The sequence below is a fragment of the Leptopilina boulardi genome, unplaced genomic scaffold (assembly GCF_019393585.1).
Source record: "Leptopilina boulardi isolate dan_hultmark-lab unplaced genomic scaffold, ZJU_Lbou_2.1 LbouV2_379, whole genome shotgun sequence".
In the NCBI taxonomy this organism is placed as follows: domain Eukaryota; kingdom Metazoa; phylum Arthropoda; class Insecta; order Hymenoptera; family Figitidae; genus Leptopilina; species Leptopilina boulardi.
Genome location: NW_026137950.1, coordinates 991,596 through 1,003,324, shown reverse-complemented (window position 1 = coordinate 1,003,324; position 11,729 = coordinate 991,596). Strand labels below are relative to the sequence as shown.

Genomic DNA, 11,729 nt, shown 5'->3' with positions numbered 1-11,729 from the left:
ATATTGACTTATATGTGAAATAAATTAATTAACTTTAAAAATAAATTATAATTTATATATAATTATTGTTTCTTTATTGTTCTGCTCCTTAAGTCTTCATTTTCCTCAGTCGCAACTTATCAAATCAATATTTTTTATAAGAATTACACACATAATCTCTATACAGAATTGCACAAAATTTTTGTTAGAATTTCGCAACTGTACACTGAAAAAAATTTAACCGAAATCCTCAACTACCTTTAGTTAACTGACTTGAAAGTAGTAAAAAAAACTACTTTTTTGGTTATTTTAACTATGTGCATGTAGTCAATTTAACTATTTTTTATGGAGTTAAGAATTAGTAGTTAATTATACTTAACAAAAGTATAGTTAAATCGACTTCAAAAATTAGAACAATTACAAAATCTCCTTGACCCAACTAAATTCTTAGTTCTTTTAACTATATACTTTTTAATAGTCCTTACAACTTTTTAAATTCAGTTAAAGACCTATTGAACTATGCAGGGTAGTTAGAAAGTTGTCAAATCTATTAGTTTTTTTATTGAGTGTATTTTTTACTGATTTTTTTGTAATTTTAAAATAATTGCTGGTAGATACACTGAAAAAAATTAGTCGAGAAATTCAACTACCGTTATAGTTAGTTGACTGAAAAATAGTAAATTTCTTTTGGAAAACGTTTTATTGACCTCTCAAATAAGTTCGACTAGATATTAATTAATCTATCATAAATTCTATATTATATCCACCAGGAACAATATCGTCGACTAGTTTTCGTTATAGTAGCAGCAGTTATTTTAAAATCACAAAAAAATCAGCAAAAAATAAAGTTGTGGAATTTTATTGAAAATTTTGTGCAAATTTGTATGGAATTCTTCCAAAAAAATTCGCAAAATTACGAAAGGAATACTTTCAAAATTTTGCGGAATTCCCTATAGAATTTTTGCGGAATTCCGTATAGAATTTCCGTGGAGTGATTTCCGTAGAATCGTTTCACCTGGGAGTTTCCCAGCGAGCGTTAAATATTTTTCAAAATTTATGTAAGCGATTGCGTTAAATAATAATAGGTAGGGGTAAAATATAAGGACACCAATAATAAATAATGTGTTAATTGTATAATTGATTTCATATTTAATTTTTTTAGTGTTGGTGTTACTACCTATTTGAAGTTGGGTCGACTTTGGGATCTTTATTTGTCGGACAGGAATTGTGCATTCTTCTGATTGTATCAGTATATAAGTTTTGTTGTTTACTAATTCAAGCAATTACTTTTTACAACTGATTACACAGGAAAAATAAGTATTGTTTCAAACCCGAAAAGAAGCTAGTTTCAATATGGGACACAAACTAGACCGATATAGTTTCTAACTCGCTCATGGAATAAGTCTTACTTTAAGCCTACTGTAGAGGCTAACAATAAGCTGCCTTTCGAAATAGAAAGTAGCCACAAGCTCGAACCTGGGCTTAAATCAAACCACTGCCGCAGTAGGTCGCAGAGACCTATTTTACCAAACGGTGTTTATTTCCTTGATATTGAAAATTTACTTTAAATTGAAATAGCATTGCGTAATTGTTTAATTAATATGTTGTTTGTGTCCAAATAATGTTTCATAAGGGAAAATTTTTTCAAAAAATCATTCTAAATACCAGAATTTTAATGCTCATATGTGACATTTAGGTTAACTACTCTAAATGTCGAATTATATGCATTTTTACAATGTAAATTGATTTAAACTTGAATTTATATGAAAAAAATTATTTTGCTTTATTAATAAAAATCTTATTTTTTACACAAGAACATGTATAAATTGAGTAAAATATTTCACAAATTAATACTTATTGCAATCCTGAAGGTACCAATAATTGAAAGTTGACGTAATTTCGCATCCAACGAGCCCTATATAAACTATTTTGGATTAGGGGATTTTTTATAAAAAATTGCAATGTTAGCCAATTGTTTATTAACAATCCACTAATCCCCTTTTTTAAGAAAAATTTTTTTTTTAACTTTTTCTATAAGTTTGGTCTTTTTTTATTTATTTATGTATTTTTTAAAAGTTAAAAATGTGTATTTTCATGACAAACAAAAAAATGGGGTGTCCTTTTTTGTTATTTTCGAGATATTAATTAATTAATTAATGTTAATAAAAAATGAAATATTTCACAAATAAATAAAACTGATTAAAATAATACGACATTTTTAATTTTATCATATAAATGTTCTTTACATCGACTAAAGAAGCAAATTTTTAAAAATATAAGTATACGCATTTGTTTGAAATAAAATTTTTCCCTGCGTACGTATTGTAGCGCTATCTACCTTTTGACATTGTAATAAAATTACGTAAATTTACGTTCATTCAAAGAAATTTATCAAGTCTGCTGTTGAAAAGAAATTAAATTTCGATTTTTTATTTTTCAAAATCAGTAATAATAAAAATAATATTAATAACTAGCTTAATAATCCTTAATAATAATCATATTCAATATGATAGTTACTATATTTTTAATATGATGATCGAATGTAAAACTTTCCAGAAGTAAAATCCAGGACACAAAAGTTCCTACACAATTTTATACTACATACTTATATTTTTTTATTTTTGAAGAAGTTAAAAAAGGACAAATAATTCAATTATTTAAAAAAAATTTGATATAATCGAGAAGAAATTTAAAAAATTTGTGTTATATTATTATATAAATTTTATTATATTACTTCTTTTTATTAAATTTTTTATACTTTTATTTTTTTCATATCACACAATGAAAATTTACCTTCTTAAAAAGCGATTTTTGAGGAAAATGAGTTACAGGTTTCAAATTATACAAATATTGTTGTGCATAAATAGATTTTTAAAAAGTTATATTAATAACTCTTAGTTTAAAAGTAGAATATAACATATGAAATGTTTAGAATACAAAAGCCCCAGCTAGTACGGGTACCATTTTGTTCAAATTACGGTCCTGTATGCTGTTTTCATCCTGCTTTCCACTATCATGCCAGAGAGTGCAGGTGGACCGAGAGGTTACGAAAATATCCGAACGTCGGTTAGTAGAAAACCGAACTGAACTGAACGTCGCGGCACGACGGTTCTTCGTAAAGACTGTTGTCGAACTATACTCAGTAATGCTCTGTATGGTGAGCTAGTCTGTAGCAACTGTATATATTTATATATACTCGGAATTTTTAGACAAATTTTTTTAGTGCGAATCGTTTTCTTTGGTTCATGTAATGCGGAGTGTGTAATGAAGTGTATTGTGTTTGAAATAAATTGAGAAGAAGGGCAAAAAATACGCTCCTCCTCTTTTCTCCACCAACAAAAATCAACACGAACCTGTTTACCAATCAGGCGGATTTCTATTACACTTCGAGGACCTTGTTTCCTAACAATCAGTAACGACTAATCTTTAGCTCTGGAAATCTGATTATCCAAGATGCTGTTACTGGAGAAATAATAGTGGAATATTCCTCAGGTGAATTTAACATTTGGATTACTACACATGATTTTGGAAACCCAAAAATTGTACTGACACTTGTGACCTAAAGTAGTTGATTAGAAAAGTGTTTTCCCAAAAAGGGTAAAGTAAAGAAAAATTTCTTATACAGAATTGTGAAAGTGTTAGACTCTCGCGTCTTGTTCAGTTTCATCAAACAGCCAGTGACGGTACGTGACAAAAAATTCCATCCTGAAAATTTAAAAAATTCTCAATATATCCTCTCTACTTGCAATTTTGCTTTGTTCATGATGTGAAGTATTTAAAACTTTACTATTATAACAGAAAAATTGCAACTTAAAACTTCCTAAGGTAAAGTCGCACTTACAAGTCTAATATTGTTTCCTCCTAAGGAAAATGAGAGAAATTTTAATTTTTTAAGCGATATTTTTGTATCATTCATTAAATGTTGTTCATGTGAAATTGGTGGCATGTTTGGAATGACAGATTTGACGCGTGGTAACCTCGTGTTCGGTAGTTTGAATTCGAAGCAATCCCGCGTTTCCTTGGCCTGTGTTAGGTGTTGGAGGGGTTAGTGAGGTGCGGTACAGAGAGGAGCGTTGTAATGTTAGTGAGAGGGCAAGAACGCAACCGAGGGGTAACGGGAATGAGTCGTCGCTTGATTGTGTCAGAATGTTGGTAAGGGGCCAGAGGGGTGCGACGGACGAATAAGTAGAATAGAGGCAACCTCTCTTCTTTTACTTGGCCAGTTGGAGAGGAAACCTAGCGTCTGACGTAGTGGGAATAGGGTAGGGGTTTTTCATAAACGGAGTGGGGCTTTGATTATGACCAACTGTCAAGGGGGCAGCGTTACCATAGTTACCACGACGACAACAAGCTGCTGAGGGGATGTTTTGTAGAAAGACTATCCTTTTTTACAGTTTTTCTTCCCCTCAAACCCGCTATTTTTCTCCATCTCTCTCTCCACATTTATATATATATATATTCTATTTTATATTTATCCCTCTCCGGAATCAAAAAAATGTTTAATATTAAATTTACCTTGTCCTTAGAATTAATTTTTGTATTTAGAATTATTGCTGATGAATCGACCAATACGAAATTTTCAAGCAATCAATAAAAACTGCTACTCATATTTTCTATATAAATATTTTTTAACTCTGATTTTATTTATATTTTTTATTGAATAAAAAGTTCGTTTTATGTAGAAAAAAAAATTAATTAAACTTTTTGACATGTTCTTTCTTACACGAAACGAAGTAGAAAATTGGGCAAAAAATGAAACAATAGAAAGGTTAAAATTAGATAAATGTAATTCTACGGTTAACAATTGAACATCATTAGTTTTATTCTATTTTATGAAATATTTTAATTATTTTGTACTAGAAATTAAATCGTAGTATATAGACTGCATTATTTCACGTATCTTTTCGATTGTTAAGGCGCTTTTTAAAATATTTCATAGAATTCTAAAGTTACATTATGAAATTACGAAAATATTAAAATTTATTTGGAACTTTAAACGAAAGTTTCAAAATTTCTATATTAAAAATAAAAAACATTTTGTTCTGAAAAATAAACCAGAAACAACTTTTGTTATAATCAAACTTCTGTTCTCATATTTACCGAAAACAAAATATCTAGTAAATGATATTTCCCAAACAGCAAGGTATATCACCTGAATATCACCGTGGAATATTTTTATGATCTTCTAGGAAAATCAAAATGTCCGCATCATGGGAATATTCTACGATTATATCCAATTTTTTTTAATGAAAAAATCATTTAAATGATGAAAATGATTTAATCATGAAAATGTGTTATCAAGGGGGGAATTTACTCGTTAAAAACGTGTACACTTGACTACCGGTATTACACCTCTTATTACTAAGTATTACACGTTATTCCAGAATATTACACGTTATTACAGAGTTTTTTGCGTTATTATAGCACCGTAATAACGCATTATTACACGGTATTACACAAGTATTACAAGAAGAGTGTACACTTGATTACCTGAGTAAATTCCCCTCGGTTATAAATTATTATTTGAACACATTTCCATGATTTCAACAAATTAAAAAAAAATTCAATGTAATCGTAGAATATTTCCATGAGGTGGACATTTTGATTTTTCTAGAAGATCATGGGAATAGTCCTCGGTGATATTTAGGAAATATACCGTGTTTCTTGGGTTTATGATTAAATTTGTCAAATCACACATTTCCCCAAAATTTTTTTGCATTCTAAGGGACACATAAAGATGCGAAAACAACAATAAAATCTTTGGTTCAGCATTTAGAATCGAAATGTTGTATTTTTTTCGATTTTTTCGAACTTTAGGGATCAAAAAATCGGGGTTGCGTATCATCAAATTCGCTCACAATTTTTTTACAATCCAAAGGATATATAAAGATGTGAAAACAACAATAAAATTTTTGGTCCCGCATTTAGATTTGAAATAATATAATATTTTCTATTTTTTTCGATTTTTAAATTTTATGGGGATGTTTGGGATGTAATTTGTGTAATTTTTTTTTCTAAACTTTATTTTTGGTAGTTTTTCATTAGTTTGTACCTATTTTAAGGACTTTTATATAATTATTAAAAAAATCCACTAAATATATCAACACAGTAAAAACCCGGATTCAAAACGATCCAGCCAGCAGGATCATTTTGATCCGTAGCAAAAATGAGTCAAGTAGGTGGCGCCACGTTCTATGTCGTTTAGCATTGGAAAATTTTTTTTTTGGGGGGTATTTTTTAAAATCCTTGTCTCCATTTTGAGATATTAATGGGATAAATAAGCTTACCAAATTTTACCTAAATCCATTAAAACCTGTTAAAGTTATCGTGTTAACAAAAAAGGATCCACACATACATACATTTACTATACCTATAGTAGAATGTTTCGGTTCAAGAATAATATTCAAAAATTCATTTCCTAAACATCCACTTATTAGTGCTCTCCACTGCAAAATGGATATTAAACCAAATTTTTTAAATATTTTTTCTTCTTTTAGAAAAAACTACTATCATAACTTTAAATAAATTAAATAATTTTATATTTATTTGAATAAAAAATTTAAAAATTTTAGTTAACTTCCCAGGCGAGAAAAACCAATGCTGACGATGGATTGAGGCTTGATTTTAAATTTAACGCCCAGCGTAGATAACCCAGACTGGAAGCATCCTGTATACCACTGTCGATCAAAATTGGTTCAAGATTGATTACCAATGCTCATCTCATGCTCGATTCAAGACTAGTTGAATCCTCATGAGCAAAGCCTGGAAATCCATTCTAGATTCAATCTTGAATCAACTGTCGACTTAATATTCGCAGCTTAATTCAATATTAATTATTATTTTGTATAAAAATATAATTATATTGAGTTATTAATTATATACCTACTTTCAATACAAATTTTTAAATAATATATTTTTTACAATTTTTGCTAATTACAATTTAATATATTTTATAATTATTAATTAATATATTGCTGTTAATTTCAATAAAAGTATTCTTTATTTTTTTTATAAATTTTTGAAATTTATTTTTAATCGAAGCAAAAACTTCGTCACGAATTTATCAACTTATTATGTTTATTTATTTTTATTGTATATATATATATATATATATATATATATAAGTTATTAATTAAATAAAAATAAAAGTTTATAAATTCGTGACAAAGTTTTTTTGTTCCATTAGTAAAAAAAATTTAAACATCTATAATAATGCAAAGAATACATTTATTTAAATTAACAGCAATATATAAATTAAAATAATTTTATAATTATATTAAAAATATATAAGTTATTTATTGATAAAAACATTTTAAATTTAGCATAAAGGCCAGCGTGGCCCCGTGGTCAGCGTAGTAGGTTTGCGAGCGTTAGCGTTAGGTCGTGGGTTCGGTGTCAAGTGCGAGCGAGATTTTTCAAATTAGATTAGGTATTATTTCGACAGGTGTTGTTAATTAATCTTAAGTGATGAAACAAAAATAGTAAAAGAACTTCGGATTAAATTAATTAAAAAATATTAATTTTTTTTTGAATTCCTAATAATAATTAAAGGAGTATTAAAAGAGTATGTATTATGACTTAAGATTCCAATACAACACAGAAAAAACTTAATCTCAAATTGAGTACAAAATTTATACTCAATTTGATACGCATCAAAAATGAGACAGGCAGATGGCGCCACGTTCTATGTCATTTAACATGAACTCATTTTGAGATGCAACAAATATGAATCCAACGTTTTTCTGTGAACTTATCTCCTTATTATTAATAAATTAAAATCATATTTTTAATGAATACTAATGTTGCTTTAATTTTATCTATAAATATAATAATACGTAATATTAATAGGATTATTATTATTACTATTATCATTAAGAATTATTGAACGCGAGAATAGTAAGTAACAGTGGGAGCAGTCTTGACCGAGCCTGAATCAGAATTCGGCAAGATTGATTCAGTCTTGGACGCCAATGCTCAACCGACTCAATGTTTAGATCGGTGTTACATTCTAGACTGGAGCAGCCTTACTTCCGCTGTCTCACGAAGGCTCAGTCAATATTGACCAATGCTCAACCAATCTTTATAAAGCCTCAACTCATCGTCACTTTGCGCCTGGGTTGGTTACTTAAAAAAAATGAATTTTTTTTACTGTTGGTTTCTCTCTTAATTTGAATCAGTGAAAATTCACTGGTGAAATATCTAGAAGTCGGTTACTGAATCATTTAGTGAAATTTTCACTGAAAATCATATATCAGTCATATATCACTGATTTCCAGTGAAAATTTTACTAAATGAATCAGTCAATCTGTTTTACCCATTACCGATAATACGGATTGACTGATTCATTTAGTGAAATTTTCACTGGAAATCAGTGATATATGACTGATTTTAAGTGAAAATTTCACTAAATGATTCAGTAACCGACTTCTAGCTATTTCACCAGTGAAATTTCACTGATTCAAATTAAGAGAGTTATTATTGTCAGTCACTGATGCGCCAATGATAAAAACCAATTATTGTAATGTCGTGATCATCGCAACATTTCTGAAAGCTTATGCCATTAGTGGTTGACAATATTGCACAATCAGTGACTCCCAATATTGGCCCATTAAAATACCAATCGTTTATTTCCCACTAAGATATTTAAAAACATTGTTAATTATTATCGGATATTGTAGTTAAGAACCTAAGGAAAAGAAGTAATAACTAAACTTTTATTTAACACTACTCAAGTGTTTTTGGGGTCGACAATTACGAACATGATATCAGTTATTAAAAATTTTAAATGACGGATCTAATATGGCAGACGAAAAAATTAAAAATCTCCAAAAACCCTCGGGTAAGTAGTGTTAAATAAAAGTTTACTTTAGTATTAATCTATTTTTTCATCAAAATAGAGTTTCTGAATATATACGACTTAACCCAGGACACCATCACTATATATATATATATGTTTTCCCCCATCATCCCCCTACTCTTTTGATATGAAGGAATGAAGGTAAACCGGTTTGCAAGTCGCAGAGAATGAGTAGTTTACAAATATTTAATAATTTATTTTTTCATTGATTCAAATACAGTAATTTAATAAATTATGTATGTAATATTTATCTAGTTATAAAATTAATAAAAATCTATAAAAACTTATATTACGTTATACATACTAGAACCCCATTCGATAATACTTCTTGGGAGCTAATAAAGCCAAAAACGTTCAGGGCCGTATGAAACATCTCGACACTGAAACAATATTTATTGAAAATTTGATTAAAATTTGAAGCGAGTTTACGAGTAGATTGTAATTACATTTTACTTCCCTTGTAAACAAAAATTTTAGCTAATTGTGAAAATCTAACCTCTATTGAAAATCTTTGTACAAGATCTTGTACTAAAAACTGTACTTGATCGTTCAATTCACCTTTATATTTTAATTAAGGCAACCGAGTAATAAATTAAATTATTTATTTAGGTACATTAAATAACGTTTTGTTTAATATTTTAGGTAAATTGTCTGGATATACACTAACTCTGCACTCTGTTCTTTGGCGCTATTCTTCATTCCTTCAGCCAGTCCAAATTTTATTCTGGCTCAACCAGTTAAACCCTCCAAGATGCAATAGTAGTGAGAAATGTATTGGTGAGTCCTGTATTATTTTTAATAAAATAATTTTTAAAACGCATTCGTTGTATGTACTGAATATATTTTTTTAATGTCCAGAGAACTTTTTAAATTGCTTATTTAATTAATTTATTAAGTGTTTACATATTTTTTATTATTAATTTACATTGTATATAAAATTATTGACAAATACTGTAAATAAAACAAGAATTAAAAATCTCTAAAGCCAGGGAGATTGAACCATGGATTATAATTGTGTTTGTTAAAAATGTAGTTATTTTTATTGAGGGGTTACGCCACCCTCACTGAGAAAAATATGCTATTGAATCAATGAAATATTAGTTTATTAAAATATATTTCTTAAAGCGTGTTCAAACAGTAGCGTATATACATTGATAATTAGCGCACGGAGAAACTTTGAGTATTACTGTTTCTTAAACTCACTATGTATTTTTAGTAAATTGACTAATAAAGTGGGGAAAAACTGCAACGATATCAATTTTTCTTAGTCTGACCACTGAAATTTGGCATTTGATCGAAAATTAAATTTCACGAATAAACATTTCGTCGAATGTCAATTCAAGCAGTCACCCATCCAAGTACTAACCTCGTCCAACGTTGCTTAACTTCCGTGATCTGATGAGAACTTGTTCCTTCGCCTTGGTGTTTCCGCTGTCTTGTCTTGATTAATAACTTTGTCGTATAAGTATTGTATCGCACCTAACCTCACTTTTAATGACACGAAGTAACACAAATACACTTCAACTTTACAAAAAAAGAAAAAACAAAAATAGTGTTCATTTGAAACCGATTCTCAATAATTAAAAGAATTATAAACTTGGATAAGAGATGTACATGACATGATATATTTTTTTGGGGGGTTTCATAGACAAGCTCACATGTGCTCAGGAGAGTACTGTATGTTTTAAGCGCCCCTAACTTCATAAAAACAGTATTTTCGATGTATAATCTAACCGGATTGTGAAATTTTAAACACAGAAAAAGAAAAATAACCTAAAATAAAGCCTCATTAATATTATTTATGATTCAATTAAAAGTTAATTTATAATTGTTGCGATTAAGTCGGGGTTTCATCTAACCCTTTTTAGTTACGACACTGTCCACGTCGAATTTTTCTTAACTTGACTACTAAATATTCAAAAAAAGAAGTCATATATTATTAAAGAGACTTCTATTAAATAAGAAATTTCGTCTTTTTCCCGTTTTTTCCCCACTTTAGTAGTCAATTTACTAAAAATACATAGTGAGTTTAAGAAGAAGTGATACACAAAGTTTCTCCGTGCGCATATAAACTATTTCATCAGTGTAAATACGCTGTTTGAATCAGCTGCATACTTATAGCTGTAAATTAGCGACGTTTCGCTGATTCAAATTTAGAGAGTAGTAGCATTTACTTTTAATAAAGCAGTTCAAAAAGATAAAAGTTAATAATTAGCAACAATTATAGATTATAAAACCATATATATTTTAACAGGGTGCCAATTTTTTTTATTTCGTACCTGAACCTATCACACTAAAAAATGGGATTTCATAATAAGTCTTTTCATTTAATGTTAAATATTTGATATATTTTATTATTATTAGTTTATTATTGTTTATTTGAAAATTGAAAAAAATTTATTTTAAAACTTTGCTTTTACGTTTGTTTTATTCACATGAAAAAATCTGTTATTCTACAAATTCCAATATAATTTATATTCTATTTAGTTATTTATTACAGTATAAAATAAATTACTATTTCTTCTGCTAAATAATTTTTAACTTTATTTTTATTCTGTTTTTTTAAATAAATTAATATTTTTTCATATTTTTTTTTATTTTAAATTAAAAACTTGAATGCAATTTTTAATTTCTAAACCATAATTAATTGACCGCAATATATATTATTCTATTACGAGTCAAGAATATAATTATAAAAGTAAAATAAATCATTTATTCACTTTACAAGCCTTTCTCACAAGTTGTGAATTTTTCTGCCACTTGATATATAAGGACAGTTCAAATCATTCCGTTCAATGTAACTGCGAGCGAAATTAGTATTGCGTTGTATGTGTGTTAGGTTAGGTTAGGTTATATGTAAGCGTATTATATGTATTGTGCGTATTATAAGGTG

The 11,729-nt window shown here is 28.3% G+C and overlaps 1 protein-coding gene across 8 annotated transcripts in view; it reads left to right on the top strand.

Annotated features, from left to right (window-relative positions):
* Positions 1-3,062: 3,062 nt before the first annotated feature.
* LOC127287967 (uncharacterized) overlaps positions 3,063-11,729 on the top strand; it is a 140,470-nt gene continuing 131,803 nt past the window's right edge. For 4 of the 8 annotated variants that reach the window (XM_051315136.1, XM_051315130.1, XM_051315132.1 and 1 more), the window contains exons 1-2: positions 3,063-3,662; positions 9,479-9,613. The gene's annotated coding sequence lies outside the window, so the exon portion shown is untranslated. Of the gene's footprint in view, positions 3,805-9,478; positions 9,614-11,729 lie in introns of all 8 variants that reach the window. The other 4 variants (XM_051315134.1, XM_051315137.1, XM_051315131.1 and 1 more) reach the window with 3 other exon arrangements.